At 41.5% G+C, this 15548-nt stretch overlaps 1 protein-coding gene across 3 annotated transcripts in view; it reads left to right on the forward strand.

Moving 5' to 3' along the window:
- The first annotated feature begins 5218 nt into the window (after window positions 1–5218).
- Window positions 5219–15548, forward strand: part of LOC128686756 (uncharacterized) — a 35686-nt gene continuing 25356 nt past the window's right edge. For 2 of the 3 annotated variants that reach the window (XM_070082277.1, XM_070082278.1), the window contains exon 1: window positions 5288–5443. The gene's annotated coding sequence lies outside the window, so the exon portion shown is untranslated. Of the gene's footprint in view, window positions 5444–15548 lie in introns of all 3 variants that reach the window. The other variant, XM_070082279.1, reaches the window with a different exon arrangement.

The following is a 15548-nucleotide window of genomic DNA, read 5'->3' on the forward strand; positions in this document are numbered from 1 at the left end:
ATATATATATATATATATATTATATATATATATATATATATATATATATATATATATATATATATATATATATATATATATATATATATATATATTATATAATGTGTGTGTATGTATCCATCTACCTGCCTCTACTTCAGATTAATTAAGGCTAAGGGACTGAACACCTGTCGAGGCTGAGAAACTGATAACCTCATCTTCCACGGTTTCCAATGTATCATCTTTGTAGTGAATTGAAAAAGCCACCGGTTGGAAAATGTCTTCATAATAAGATAACCAGGTCTTGTTCGTGTTTCTTATTCATCAATTTACCAGTATTCAGTATGCCGTTAATGTAATGATCTCACCATTGCTTGTACGGATATGTATGCGTCTCTGGAATCCCACAGCGATATATAAAGCCGCACCAAATCTCTGTTAGTCACGGACAGAAATACATCAGTTGTAGTGATGTATCTGGTTGTCTACACACCTTCCAGTGGTTGTCGTCTGTAAATCTTCACACGTCCAAGAAAACTACAAGAAATGGCGAATCATGTCATTATTAACGTTAATATGTCTGAAACAATACTGTATCCACAGTTTGCACCGGCTAGATGATTGAACTGTTATTTGATGAGGCTGCAACTCAGTACTGTTAAACCGGTAGTTTAGCGATAATGAGATACTTTAACATTCTTGAGATAGTATCTCATATAAAAAAAAAATCTGAAGCAACACTACAGTAACTTTTTGGCCCACCCACACCCCAAGTACCCGTCGAACCCATATTTAAAGCTACCCAGAGTTCTCGCCTTGGTGACGTTACCTGTGAGTTCGTTCCACTCATCTACAACTTTCTTGCCAAACCACTAAATCTAAATTTGTCTAGGTTGAATCTATTGCTGCAAGTCCAATCTTGGTTAAATATTTCCAACGTGTTGCTTACATCCATATACTCATTCGTGTTTTCTCTTTGTACACTTCACCCATATCTCTTCTAATTCTGTCTTCCCAGAGTTCAAATTCAGTGCCTTCAGCCTGTCTTTGTAGAAAAGATTTCTGATACATACCTGGAGTTTATCTGGAGAGAGTTTCGGGGGTCAACGCCCCCGCGGCCTAGTCTGAGACCAGGCCTCATGGTGGATCAGGGTCTGATCAACCAGGCTGTTACTGCTGGCCGCACGCAAACTGACGTACGAACCACAGCCCGGTTGGTCAGGTACTGACTTTAGGTGCCTGTCCAGCGCCTTCTTAAAGACAGCCAGGGGTCTATTGGTAATCCCCCTTATGTATGCTGGGAGGCAATTGAACAGTCTTGGGCCCCGGACACTTATTGTGTTGTCTCTCAGTGTACTCGTGGCGCCCCTGCTTTTCATAGGGGGAATGTTGCATCTCCTGCCGAGTCTTTTGCTTTCATGTGGAGTGATTTTCGTGTGCAGGTTTGGTACCAATCCCTCCAGGACCTTCCAAGTGTATATTACCATGTATCTCTATCGCCTGCGTTCGAGGAAATACAGATCAAGAACCTTCAACCACTCCCAGTAATTTAGTTGCCTTATCGTACTTATGTGTGACGTGAAAGTTCTTTGTACACTCTCCAGGTCTGCAATGTCGCCAGCCTTGAAGGGTGCCGTTAGTGTACAGCGGTATTCCAGCCTAGAGAGAACAAGCGATTTAAAGAGAATCATCACGGGCTTGGGGTCCCTAGTTTTGAATGTTCTCATTACCCATCCTATCATTTTTCTAGCGGATGAGGTAGATACATTGTTGTGGTCTTTGAAGGCGAGATCCTCTGATATTATCACTCCCAGGTCCTTCACATTACTTTTCCGCTCTATTGTATGGTTAGAATTTGTGGTATACCCTGACACATTTTTAATTTCTTCAAGTTTTCCATATCTGAGTAGTTGAAATTTCTCCTCGTTGAACTTCATATTGTTTTGAGTGGCCCATTTGAAGATTTGGTTGATGTCCACTTGGAGTCTCTCGATGTCTTCGATGGAGGTCACTGCCATGGTGATCCGGGTGTCATCCGCAAAGGAAGACACGGAGCTATGGCTTACATCTCTGTCTATGTCAGAAATGAGGATGAGGAATAGATTATTATTATTATAATCAAGGGGGAAGCGCTAAACCCGGAGGATTATACAGCGCCTGGGGGGGGGGATGTGGAAGGCATTCAGGCTTAATTCGGGGAACTGGAGCACAGATCCAATTCCCTAAATCAAGAGCCCCTCACCAACATCAAGGAACCTTCCTTGAGGGGGATGAGGAATAGAATGGGAGCGAGTACTGTGCCTTGTGGAACAGAGCTTTTTACCCTGGCTGCCTGGGACTTAACTCTGTTTACTATTACTCTTTGTGTTCTATTTGTCAGGAAGTTGTAGATCCATCTGCCAACTTCGTCATCCTTCTCTGTATATTTTCCAGTGCATTTATATTCATTCTGTAATAGCAGCATAATCTAAATAAAACTTTATTAAAGATATATAAAATTGAAATATTACTTAATGATTTATATTATTTATACTTTTTGACGTGAAGCCTAGAATTCTATTAACTTTATCGCGACCACTTATGCACTGTTGTCTTGGCTTTAGAGTTCTGCTAACCAGAACTCCTAAATCTTTTTTTCGCATTCACTTAAACTAAGATCTACATTATTTAGTTTATAAGTGTCATAGCTTAGTCTACGATATTTAGCATACAATTGTCATAGTCATTGTTTGCACTGAGCTGCTTCGGGCATTTCTCCGACCACATCAACCTCTCTAAGTTGTCCTGTGCCCCTGTGGTTTCCTCATCAGAAATTATTTGACGGCCAGCTTTGGTGTCATCAGCACTCACTTATGTCATTATCTATTCCCTCTATTGCCTATCGGTCAACCATGCTTCGACTCAATGATAATTTATCATTTTATACTATGTGCCGTTACTTTCTTAATCTCCTTGTGTGGGACTTCATCATAGGCCTTAACTTAGCTTTCGTTTTTCTTTTTAGGTCACCCTGCCTCGGTGGAATATGGCCGGTTTGTCAAAAAAAAAAAAAAAAAAAGTGGAAATGTTCGGCTCATAACAGCGAGATTCGTTTTTTTTTTTCCTAGAGTGGGGTGAGGCATATTGGACAAGTCTCCTGCTGCCTTGTTCATACCAGTACTTAGAAATTGACTTTTGCGGATGGCCTTTTAAGGACGCCAATGGAAATAAGCCACGGTGCTTGGCCCACTGTTTTATCCAAATTATTTAATCCGCTTGGGTTATTAATTTAAAGAAAGTCTTCTTGTGCAGTCAACTGGTTATGAAGGAACATTGTGTCTTGAAAGACTGAGTCACAGTTTTCTTTTGAGTAAGCGAGTTATAGTATTAAAATATTTACAATAGTCGAGATTAGTGTGGAGAAAATTCTCCAGTAAACGAAGCATCTCTCAGCCCCCCTCAGCCCTCTGAGGGGCTTAGCCCTCCCGGAAGGGGCTAGTGGACTCTTACATCCTCGCAAACAGATTTAGCAAACCCACATGTTCGTACCATAGCATCACAAGGCACGCTTTCCTCTCCTTGCTAGACTTGTTGCAACAACACAGTGAAAGTTAAACGAGAGTAATTACTCTTTCTCCTTAGCAGGAAAATTAAGGGAAAACCTGTGCCCCACTCTATCTACAAGTTGGGACTATTATGAATTCTAGTCTATAACTAGATAACAAGAAACCTACCTTCTTGAGTGAAAACATTATTGATGTTTTTATTATAGTCATGGAAGGAGCGCCAAATCCGTAGGGATCATGCAGCACCTAGGAAAACGGGAAGTAATTAGGTTCGATTCAAGGAAAGGGAGGCCGGGCTCAGTTCCTTAGATCGTGAGCACCTCACCTGCGTCAAGGAACCTCCCAGAAGGGGGCGTGGGTGACCCAAACACATGCGCCTCTCGCAACAATCTGGGACACGTCCCTAGTTTCTTCAATGGTACAAAAGGGGAAGCATGTCTATCTCGCGCTCAGGAGACGAAGGCTGAAGTCTCCATGTCATGCGCTGAATAACCCACATGGGTTTAGCGCTAAATAATAATGATAATACTTCCAATGTACAAGTGATACTATGTTCTTTAAATTACTAGGTAATCCCTAACCATTTCTTTGAATGATTTATCTTCTGAAGACAACTTTTTTATGGAAGGTCGTCATACTCATCACCTTCTTCCGTGGTTTCATCTCCTGGGTAAAAATCGAGCATTTTTGATTAACCAACTCTCTAAAAATCACGATGTATACACATATGTCCCATCTTTTCATTCCAATAAAGTTTTTTAAAATATCCACACTAATATATATATATATATATATATATATATATATATATATATATATATATATATATATATATATATATATATATATATATATATATATATATATATATATATATATGTCGTGCCGAATATGTAAAACTGGTCAATTAGCAAGAACTCATTTAAAATTAAGTCCTTTCTAAAATTTTCTCTTATACGTTTAAAGATATATTTTTTTCATTAATGTTCATGTAAAAATTTATAATTTTGCACCAAAAAGAACTTAGAAAACTTACCTAACCTTATTATAACAAGAACAATTTATTTTAGCCTAACCCAACTAAATATATTTTAGATTTGTTTACAATAATTTAATACTAAACAAACACAGTGAAATATATTTTTGTCGTTAGGTTCAGATTTATTTTGGCGAAATTATTGCATACACAAATTTTCACTTGCCCTATATGGCAAGATGAACGTTGCTATTTAAGCCAAGATATCAAGTTCTGCCTATTCGGCACGACATATATATATATATATATATATATATATATATATATATATATATATATATATATATATATATATATATATATATATATATATATATTACGCATTGTATTATATTGCGTAAATTAGAGCAAAAATTAGTGTGGTTTCTAAGTTAGTTTTGGTGAGAAATAGAAAAATAAAAAACATGTTAATTAATGTCTGTCTTAGGGATTAAAATATTCATGATATTAATGTCCAGGTAAATCATGGCTTTAATGATTCATGTGCAGACGATAGGCCTTAAGATTTACGAAACTAACAAAAGTATATCAATGAGAGGAATGCATCTCTCACTGTGCATTAGTTCCCCTTAATCCCTACTATAGGATGCAAGTGGCATACAGCTGAAAGTCTTTAAACCTAACTAACCAAACCAATAAACCAAGCAAAGCATCTAGCGTAAAACCTTGAAGAGTTAACTGGAAAACGTGAAGGTATATTTGTTGAGTTTGTCGGTGGCGCGTCTGGTGAGTTGCCAGTCCATGAGTTGCTCAATGCAGAGCCGAGTCAGCTGCTTCAGTCTCAGTGCGCGAGTAGAGCCCCTCATAGGTAGGTGATACTGACTTTCATCTGTTCTCAGCACTCTTCTCTACCGTTCTTGCAGCCTCTCGTGAACCACAACAGGTAAGATGATAGCCGTTGTCAGTACTTCGAGAGTAACCCCAGGGAAAAATGTGGTATCATTTAAATATGCGCAGAGAATGGATGTTTCTCCATTAGCTTAATAAAGCAGCCAGCGAGGACTTGGCTGTTTCAGTTGGACCAGGTTAGGACTAGTTGTATCATGCAAAGGATGATATCACAGGTGATTTATAGATTCCCAGTCAACATGCGAGTTATTTTAGGTCATGGTAGTGGTGGTGCGAAATATGTATCCAGGTACGACGGATGTTTTAAATTATATATATATATATATATATATATATATATATATATATATATATATATATATATATATATATATATATATATATATATATATATATATATTGTATCGTATATATATAAAATAATTATCTATTAAACTCAAATTTTCTAGTGTTCGCTCGTTCGTCAGCCTGAGCGTGTGCGTGGTTAATTTATATATTAAATAACTGTATTTTTATACATCACTACGCCCTTCCGTCAAACCACGATTCATACTGACCACAGCTTTTGCCCTCAACCTGTTGTAACGCGTCATAACCACTAGTCTTAACTAGTTCTAAAATGAATTGTTTTCACCCTGGGAGGTATAAATTTGTCATCTTTCTAACGTTACCTCTGTGTGAAGACAGTGCTATTTGGACCACATAATGATCCATACATAAATTCTGTAATATTAATGTAGAAACAATAAACATTCGTGAAAATAACATCCATGATATCTATTCACGAGGAAGAACTTTACTTTTAAGTCTGTGCATTTCAAAGTTGCTTTCGGTATAAATTAATACTTTAAACTGATGTTTACTGTGTTTCACCAACACTAATTGTGTGTATGTATGTTTGTCAGGAAACGAGAAGTTTCCTGACCCGCAGCAAGAGATATTGGTTATTTGACAGAGGCCTTCCTCTGGCATGCCGGTCCACCCTTTCTAAAATTCTGGTTATGATTATAACTTCTCTTCTTCCGTCTAAGGCGGAATAATATACCAACTGGTTTGTAAATATATTCTCTACATTATGAAAATTTTAATGCTAAGAGTATTAATTTAAAATTTGTTAAAAAAAATGAGTCGTCTATAGCAATATCCATATACATAACATATGTTCGTTAATATCATACATGCCTGCCTGAGTACTGACGACACACGATGGTAAGACCATATATTAAATGTTTAATTACTTAATTTTTAATAGCAATTAACTTTTCCAGTCTTTAATTATTCAGTTTATAATATAATTTGACGTCATGTTCTTTTATACCATTAATTAATTTATAACACGTAACAGGGTCAGAGATATGGTGGTGCAACAGGTCAGTCTCGAGCATTAAACTAATTGATAGACGGGTACTATACGTAATGCAAATGTTGTGTATGTTGCGTGACTTAGCAGAGCTTTTACATTAATATAATATAATTATAAGCTTTTAAATTAATATAATAATGTAACGGGTGTCACTATATGGTATACAGTACCGAGAAGTCGAGGAAAGCACCTCCCCAATTCTTCCACTGTGTCCAGCATTAGTCTCCTCAGTATTCGACTGAAGAAACCTATTGTGCAGGCAACAAAAATTTCGCAGTAAAGATACCCATATGTTGCACTGGTAAGGGGTGTATTAATGCACCCCATGCTCATCCGAGTTGTAGCATGCTAAAAGGTTATGGGGTCGTAGTGGATCTTGGAAGGTCCTGTTGTATGTTTTTGGATATTGGTAATTTTGGTTCACTTAAGATTCGAAAATGAGCAACCCGTCCTCCCGAGCAATTACAGTGAGCAAATTCTTCAGATACGGTTTGCAGAACATTTCTAGGTTAGGTTGTCTTTTTTTTTAACAGGGTTTGACAAGGTTAGGTTAAGGATCCCTAGCTTTATTGACAAGCTATTTACAGGTTAAGGATTCCTAACTTTATTGGAAAGCTAAGAGCTGTTACCAACATCAGCTGATTTGAAAGCATTTGTATTGTTATGAGACATACAAGTAGGGAACAGGATGAAGTTGGAGCCATCTGTGGGCCAGCATTTTCATTTGATCAACTGACTTTATCTCGATGACATCATTATGCTGTACGAATGTGTTCCATACTCAAGTCATCCTGGGTATATATGATCTCAGATGGAGTGATGTTCTAGAGAAGGGTACAACCAGAGTGAAGTTGCTGCTTTCTGCCCGTCTTGTGGCATAAAAGCTTGTTTCTCGCTGTCCTCGAAGTGGATCCAAGTGTGGTACTTTGACAATATTGGCCTTGTACATAACAGTAAGGCCACCCACATCCCTTCTGTGTTGAAGGCTCTGCTGAAATGACAGGTCTATCCAGGATGGGTTCAGGCGAGAGATGAGACGTCTTGCTCTGTTCTCTGCTCTGTCAAGCAGTCGCAGATGAGAGGGAGGGCAGGCAAACCAAGAAAGTGGAGCATACTCAAGGTGTGAGCGTACTTGTGCCTCGTACAGAATCTTGCAGCCCCTACTGTCAAGCAGATGCGAGATACGGCGAAGTGCTGTAAGCTTCCTGGCTGCCTTGTTTGCAAGATTTACAACATGGTTCTTCATGGTTAGTTTGGAGTCAAATTTCACCCCAAGGATATCAACTTCTCCAGGTGCCAACACCCTCCCATTCATCCTTACTACTGCACCAGCATTACCATCATGGTGCCTAGAGACCATCATCATTTGCATTTTCTCAGGTGCAAATGTTACTTGCCATCTATTTCTCCAAGCTGATATAGCTCTTAGCTGGTGATTGATGTAGCTTAGTGCAGCTGGCATTTCTTCTCTTGGATAAGTAAATGTCAGTGTACAGTCGTCGGCATATGCATGGGATTCTGGGATGAGATTAAGAAGGTCGTTGAAGTAGACATTCCATAACAGTGGTCCCAGCACGCTTCATTGTGGAACACTTGCCCCAATAGGATGTCTTGCTGATTCCGTTCCATTGAGAACTACACTTAGAGATCTACCATGAAGGTAATCACTGAGGAGACATAGCGTAGAGCCTGCAATTCCCAGTGCTTGAAGTTTTGCTAAGAGGTCCTGGTGCCACACCCGGTCGAAAGCACCAGCAATGTCCAGTGCTACCACACAGCTGACTTTGGATTCATCCAGTGACTGGTGCCACTTAGTGGAGAGGTTTAACAACAGATCAGCAGCAGAGTAACAACCTTTCCTGAAGCCATATTGACGATCACAAAGTAGTGAGTGGTAGTCAAAAAACTGTCATTTGTCTTGAGATTATTGTCTCGAGGATCTTACCAGTGATTGACAGGAGTGACACTGGTCTTCTAGCCTTTATATATATATATATATATATATATATATATATATATATATATATATATATATATATATATATATATATATATCGGGCACCTCTACCAGAGAGAGGCTGTGGGCATCTCGCTCTGTGATTTTGGCACAATATCGTCCAATCAAGAACACCTACCAGGATTATCATCAACAGACTGGTGTGTGAATATCTGCTGGTCGTGTTGGAAAGGGCCAGAAGACTCCGCATTTCGTCTATTCCGTCAGAATCAAGAAAAGTTCTGTGTATGTGAATTCAGTGAGGGAACATAAGGGTCACCTATGGGTAGGAGAGGTCGGTGAGGGGAGGCCTAATGGAGGGGGAGGAGGCGGAGGTTGAGGGGTAAAACTGTCCCCCCCTTCCCCAAACAGGCGCGCATACACCGTGTGCTCGTGTTACAACAATGGTGTGTTTGTTCACCGTGTGTATAGTGTATATAGTCTATAGTGTACAGTGCATAGTATGTGCATGGTATGCGCATAGCATGCGCATAGCATGTGAAGTGTATAGCGGTGTGTCGTTGATAGTGGGGGTGAGCATCGTGGTGTATAGTGACTTGTCCTGGGAGGGAGTGAGTGCCCTACTCCGCCTCAGCACACATCTTCCACCGCCCACCACAAGGACTGGACACCCCTCTCCCCCCCCCACCACCACCATGAACCACATGCGGAATGTGCCATGCGCCATTTTCCCTTCAGCTTGGGCTTATCACACAGTTTGAGGTATGGCAGACGATGAAGCCAGCCAGCCACAAAGCCAGGGAAACAATGCACCCAACAATGAAAGAAGAGGCACATGTCAGGTGTGTGGAGAGTTTCGAGCATGCAACAGGGACGGCCGTATTCGTGCACACAATAGGTGTGCGGGATCACATATGCCCCCAGCAGAGAGCAGCCCACAGCCTCCACAGGCAGATGACAATTCCAATGGCAACCTTGTCACTTGCGATAACCTGTTGGCATTCAAATCCACTGCTAGCAGTACACTATCCCACATCCCTAAAGCAGCTCGCCCATATGCAGCAGGGAAATTCACAGACCTTCTTAAGCGGGTGAATGGAGGTTCCACCAACTTAGAAGCCCGAGGCACCATCCAAGCATGGCGCAACCTTCTCTTGTTCGGCAATGTCTGTTTTGCAGTTCCTGAAAGACGTCAGTTATCAAGGCAGTGCGCAACTACCCAAGAATGGATAACTGTGTCCCTCTGCCCCATCATCGCAGGAATCAAAGAGGCAGACCCAAGAAAAGTCCTACTGAGAACGAGAAAATTTGCGCACAGGTTAGCAAAAAAATTGAGGAAGGTAACACAGTGGGAGCAATAAGAATAATTACAAGTGACGACACTGTAGCCCCCATGGATGAGACCACGGCCCAAGCACTAAGAGACAAGCATCCAACCAGGGACACCACAGCCATCAACGACAACCCTGAGGAAGACCCTATCACTGAACAATTAATTTTGCCAGAATCGGAAGTCTATAAGGCGATCTTGTCATTTCCAGCAGGATCTGCAGGAGGTTACACTGGAATTCGACCTCAGCACCTCAAAGAGATGGTAAATCCAGTACTCGGTGAATCTGCATCAATTCTCACCGAGTTAACAACTTTCGTCAACAATTGCCTGGCTGGGCGAATCCCATTAGAAATTAAACCTTTCTTTTTTGGAGCCTCACTATGTGCTTTGAAGAAGAGGGATGGGGGAATCAGACCCATTGCAGTTGGAAACACTCTTCGCCGTCTCGTTGCCAAAGCAGCAGTGAGAAACATTCGCCTAGAAGCTGCCACTTCACTCCAGCCACACCAACTGGGCTTTGGGGTCTCTCAAGGCAGTGAAGCTGCAGCTCATGCAGCAAGGGCCTACATCAGGGACTTACCAGAAGACAAGGCCATAGTCAAACTTGATTTTAGAAATGCCTTTAATATGGTGAGGAGAGATGCTGTTTTGCCAGCTGTTCGGGTACGGTTCCCCAGTCTCTTTCCCTTCATTTCAGCCGGCTACAGCAAAACCTCAATTCTTTTGTTTGGAGAACATGAAATTCAATCATCAGAGGGTGTTCAGCAGGGTGACCCACTTGCTCCACTTCTCTTCTGCTTGGCAGTAAGAGAACTATCTTCCAGCCTATGCAGTAAGCTCAATATCTGGTACCTGGATGACGGCACTCTGGCAGGTACTGAAGAGTCCCTCGTGGGGGACCTACAACTGGTGAAAACACAGGGAGAAGGCTTGGGACTCATCCTCAATCCCTCTAAGTGTGAAATCATCACAGCGAACCAGGAAATAATCAATGCTGTGCGAAGAATCCTCCCGGAAATCTCAACTACAACTCCGTCCAACAGTACCCTCTTGGGGGCACCGCTGGGTCACCAGGCCATCGATACTGTCCTCAGGGACAAATTGAATGACCTTATGAGAATGGAGGAGAGAATAAGCGATCTTGATGCCCATGATGCTCTGTATCTCCTCACAAGGTGTCTTACTATGCCAAGACTCACTTCTTAAGGTGTGCACCCTCTTTTGACAACCCAACACTCGATGAATATGACGCACACCTGAGATCAACTTTTAAGAAGGCACTGAACCTGTCACTAGAGGATGAGCAATGGGATCAGGCAACCCTCCCAGTGCGACTGGGAGGTATAGGGGTGCGTAAAGCAACGCATGTTGCTTTACCTGCTTTTCTGTCTTCGTGTTTGGCTTCCAGTGCATTAGTCAAGAAGATAGTGCCCGAACGCTTGAGAGACTTGGTAGGAGCTCAAGACCCCAGGTTTACTGAAGCAGCAATTCGGTGGGACACCCTTACAGACTCCTCCAGTAGACCAGCTCCTCCCAAACAGCACAAACAGTCCCACTGGGACAAACCGATCATGGAAAAAATCGCCAACACAATGCTCTCCAATGCTTCAGGAAAGAACAAAGCTCGTCTCCTGGCAGTGAAGGCACCACACTCAGGAGATTTCCTGTTAGCTGTTCCCAATTCCTCCCTGGGCACCCGTCTCGACCCACAGGCCATTCGGATTGGTGTTGCTCTTCGCCTAGCCGCCCCCATCCTCACCGAACATAGGTGTATTTGCGGCAGGGCGACAGCTGATCAATTCGGACTCCATGGTCTCGTGTGCCACACAGCAGAAGGGAAGTATGCCAGACATGAGGAGATCAATGACATAATAAAGAGAAGCCTCGCCACAGCCCGTTGCCCAGCTCAACGGGAGCCCCAAGTACAGAGGTCTGATGGAAGTCAAAAGCGTCCTGATGGAGCCACTATGCTACCCTGGAAGGATGGAAAGCAGATTGCCTGGGACTACACCTGTGCTGCCACATTGGCAGACACCTACTTGCCATACTCTGTAGTGGAAGGGGGTGGAGCTGCCAGCCACAGGGAGACCCAGAAGATCCGGAAATATGAAGACCTTCCCCCTTGCTATAACTTCATTCCAATAGGGTCGGAGACCCTTGGAGCATGGGGCAAGTGTGCTCTAAAGTTCCTCAAAGAGCTGGGTGAAAAGCTCATCATAGAAACCAAGGACCACAGGGCGACCAGCTTCCTCTTTCAGAGACTCAGTGTTGCGATCCAGAGAGGAAATGCCTGCAGCATTCTGGGCACGCGGCCCACCGCAGGGGAGCTGGACGAAGTATTCGAGATGTAGCTCTGAGTTACCTATGTTGTTTTACTTTGTATCATATTTTTGTGAATGTTTTGTCAATGTATTTTGTCTTTAAATAAAATATATATACATAATATAGGGGGTGGTAGGAGAAAATTCTCAAACAGCTTCAGGGAGAATCTTGAGTTTTCCCTGAAGCAAGTTTATTCTTTTCTCTGAGGATGAGGGTCCCCATAGCAGTTCTAGAGGTGGTACCTCCCTATATATATATATATATATATATATATATATATATATATATATATATATATATATATATATATATATTTATATTTATATTTATATTATATTTATATTATATTGTATTTACGTATATAATGTCAGAAGGAAGAAAACTGGTTATGAGGACGGGCCCCTCAAGGGAGGTTCCTTGACCCTGGTGAGGGGGTCTTGATCTAGGGAATTGGATCTGTGCTCCAGTTCCCTGAATTGAACCTGAATACCTTCCATCCCCCCCACATGTGCTGTATAATCCTACCGGTTTAGCTCTCCCCCATGATTATAATAATCATAGGAGGACGGGCTGAGTGACAGCAAACTCGTACACAATCTGCTCTTATTATTTATTAATTTGAACATGATACAAGAAGTACAAGGAATACAATTTTTAAAGTGCAGCATGCCAAAGCCCCTTGTATGCTGAGCATTATGGGCAGGCTTAAAATTAACTTAAGTTTAACTAAGCAATGATATATTCAGTGGTACAAAAGTTATTGTAAAACAGATAACAATTTAGTACAAATGAGTATTACAAAGACAGGTCATATGGTCATTTACTGTGTTGCTGTGTAATCAGTAGAATGGAGTATTCTGTTAGGTAATGAAGTTAATGAAGTAATGAAGTTAAGTTAGATGAAAAGAATCCTGGCAGGGAGGCCATGAGTTGTTGGTGAATCAGGAAGATGAGCCAAAGGCATCATCCCTTAGTTGCAGTAGGTAATCTTTTTTTCCTGTCAAGAGGGGTGCCTGGATGCCGGTGAAGGGATCTTGATCCCTCCCGCTGACTGCATTTCACTCATCAGGCGCTGCAGGATCTTTCCCTTCCCTCCCTTGATGCTGGTGAGGGGTTCTTAATCCAAGGAACTGGACGAGCCCTTCCCTTGGATCAAACATGCCTCCCATTCTTCCAGTGACCTCCCTGCGGGTTTAGCGCTCCCCATTAATGTAATAATTCCCCCAAGGGGGAAAAGTTGATGCCGGCTCTTGATCCAAAGAACTGCACCGATCCCCTGATGGATCGACCTTGTTTCTCATTCCCCAGGTGTTGCATGACCTCATGGCTTTAAAGTGCTTACCCATGGATGTAATTACAATGACTTAATTCCTCATCAGTGAGTTCATAATCCTTGTTTGTTTCCATAAACATTTTATTTGTTTCATAATGATGAACACTTAATTTGCCACATCCAAGCCATCCTGTATAGCTTACTCATTCGTATGTTCTTCTCTAATAAATTTTTACTCTGGCGTACTACAAGGTGTGCATGTACATAGTTTGTACTTGCACAAGACTACACTTATTTAATCAAATTCAAGACTACACTTATTTAATCAAATTCAAGACTACACTTATTTAATCAAATTCATGGGGATTACAAGATCAATAGGCAAAAAACACGAATGTATAAAGTTAGGACATCTTTGTTGAAGTTTCGGTCTTGGGATCTTGAGCAGCATAGATACATGAATGGGGAAAATACAGGCTGTGCTGTATATAGTGGCCGGAGAGAGTATAGTAGTGGTAGTCGGGCTCTGGGTGCTGGAAGTGGTGAATGGTTTATCTTGCGGTTGTCACGTGAAAGTCGCGAAAAATGTTCTAAGATCATGTGTCAAGGTTGAGGAAATTAACTGCTAGCTTTATGAACGAGTGTTGGTGGCCATGACGAACGCGACTTGGGTGCCTTGAAGTCAGTCAGATTATGGAGGTGTTTGAGACAATTTTCATAGGTAAGAAAAGGGCTGCAGATATTCACAACCCATTGTGCAGCACTTGTCAATTCACAATTCACGTGCTCAGCTGTACTTTGGTTACGCAACTTTTCGTCTATTCCTTCCATATTTTTAGTTAAATCTATATAGGAAATGTTGCTGTGGAAAATTGGCTGGATTTTTCCTCGTATACACCGATGTATGTTCATTTCGAGGGACTGTCCAGTCTCCATTTGACCAGTCAGATCTGAATGGAGCTGAGGTCACCTTGACATTTAGTAAAATGTAATTCGGCATCTGCTTCTCACTCTTGGCCGTATGCTGTCATGACGTGCTCTCTGACCCATTGTTGCTTGCTATTCCAATCATAACTTCCCCACCTGCTCTTCCAACAACCAATGCTCACCTTCATCCGCCCACTGGCTCTTCATATACCCCCACTTTCCCCGTTTTATATGTACAAAGGTATGAGTATATATAACGTAGACCAAATTAATACCCCCCCCCCCCACCTTTTCGTTCTAAAATACTTTTGCTCTTCTCTGATGGACATATTCATAAATTCTATTTCTCCTGTGTATGAAATAGGCAATCCTGAGATATGGTAATTCTCATGTAATAGTAACTTCACTCAACTACCGAAGCTCAAGCAGCTGATGAACCTTTAATGTACTTTAAAATATCCTCATTGCCCTACTGATGTATCCTAGCTCAGGCTGACAAATTCCAACACTATGATGGAACATGACAGGTAAACATGGCTCTCTTTTGTTACCATTGTGACTGACATCGAATACTGTAACAGCACACTGATATATCTAGTTGGAAAACAATACCTTTCAACTCGCCCGCTCTTCATAACTCTCCCTCCTGTCTATCCACTATTACACCCTTTAACTGGAAGGGAAGTTTTAAAGCCCCTGTAGCTACTGTATTCCTGGTGAAATGCCATGTTATCTACTCTGACCTTTAAAAACTGTAATCAGTAGAGCGCAAAAGTACTTGGATTCACTTAGGATAATAGTTGCGTATAGTAATTTCATCATAAATTTCGGCTAAAGAGGGTGCCTTGACGAAGGTGAAGGCCTCCTGATTCAAAGAATTGGAGCTACCCTCTTTTACATGAATAGAATCTGACTGCGTCACATTCCCTAAGGCGCGGTATGGCTATTACTGGTTTAGCGCTTC

This window comes from Cherax quadricarinatus, chromosome 7 (genome assembly GCF_038502225.1).
Source record: "Cherax quadricarinatus isolate ZL_2023a chromosome 7, ASM3850222v1, whole genome shotgun sequence".
NCBI classification, from domain to species: Eukaryota; Metazoa; Arthropoda; class Malacostraca; order Decapoda; family Parastacidae; genus Cherax; species Cherax quadricarinatus.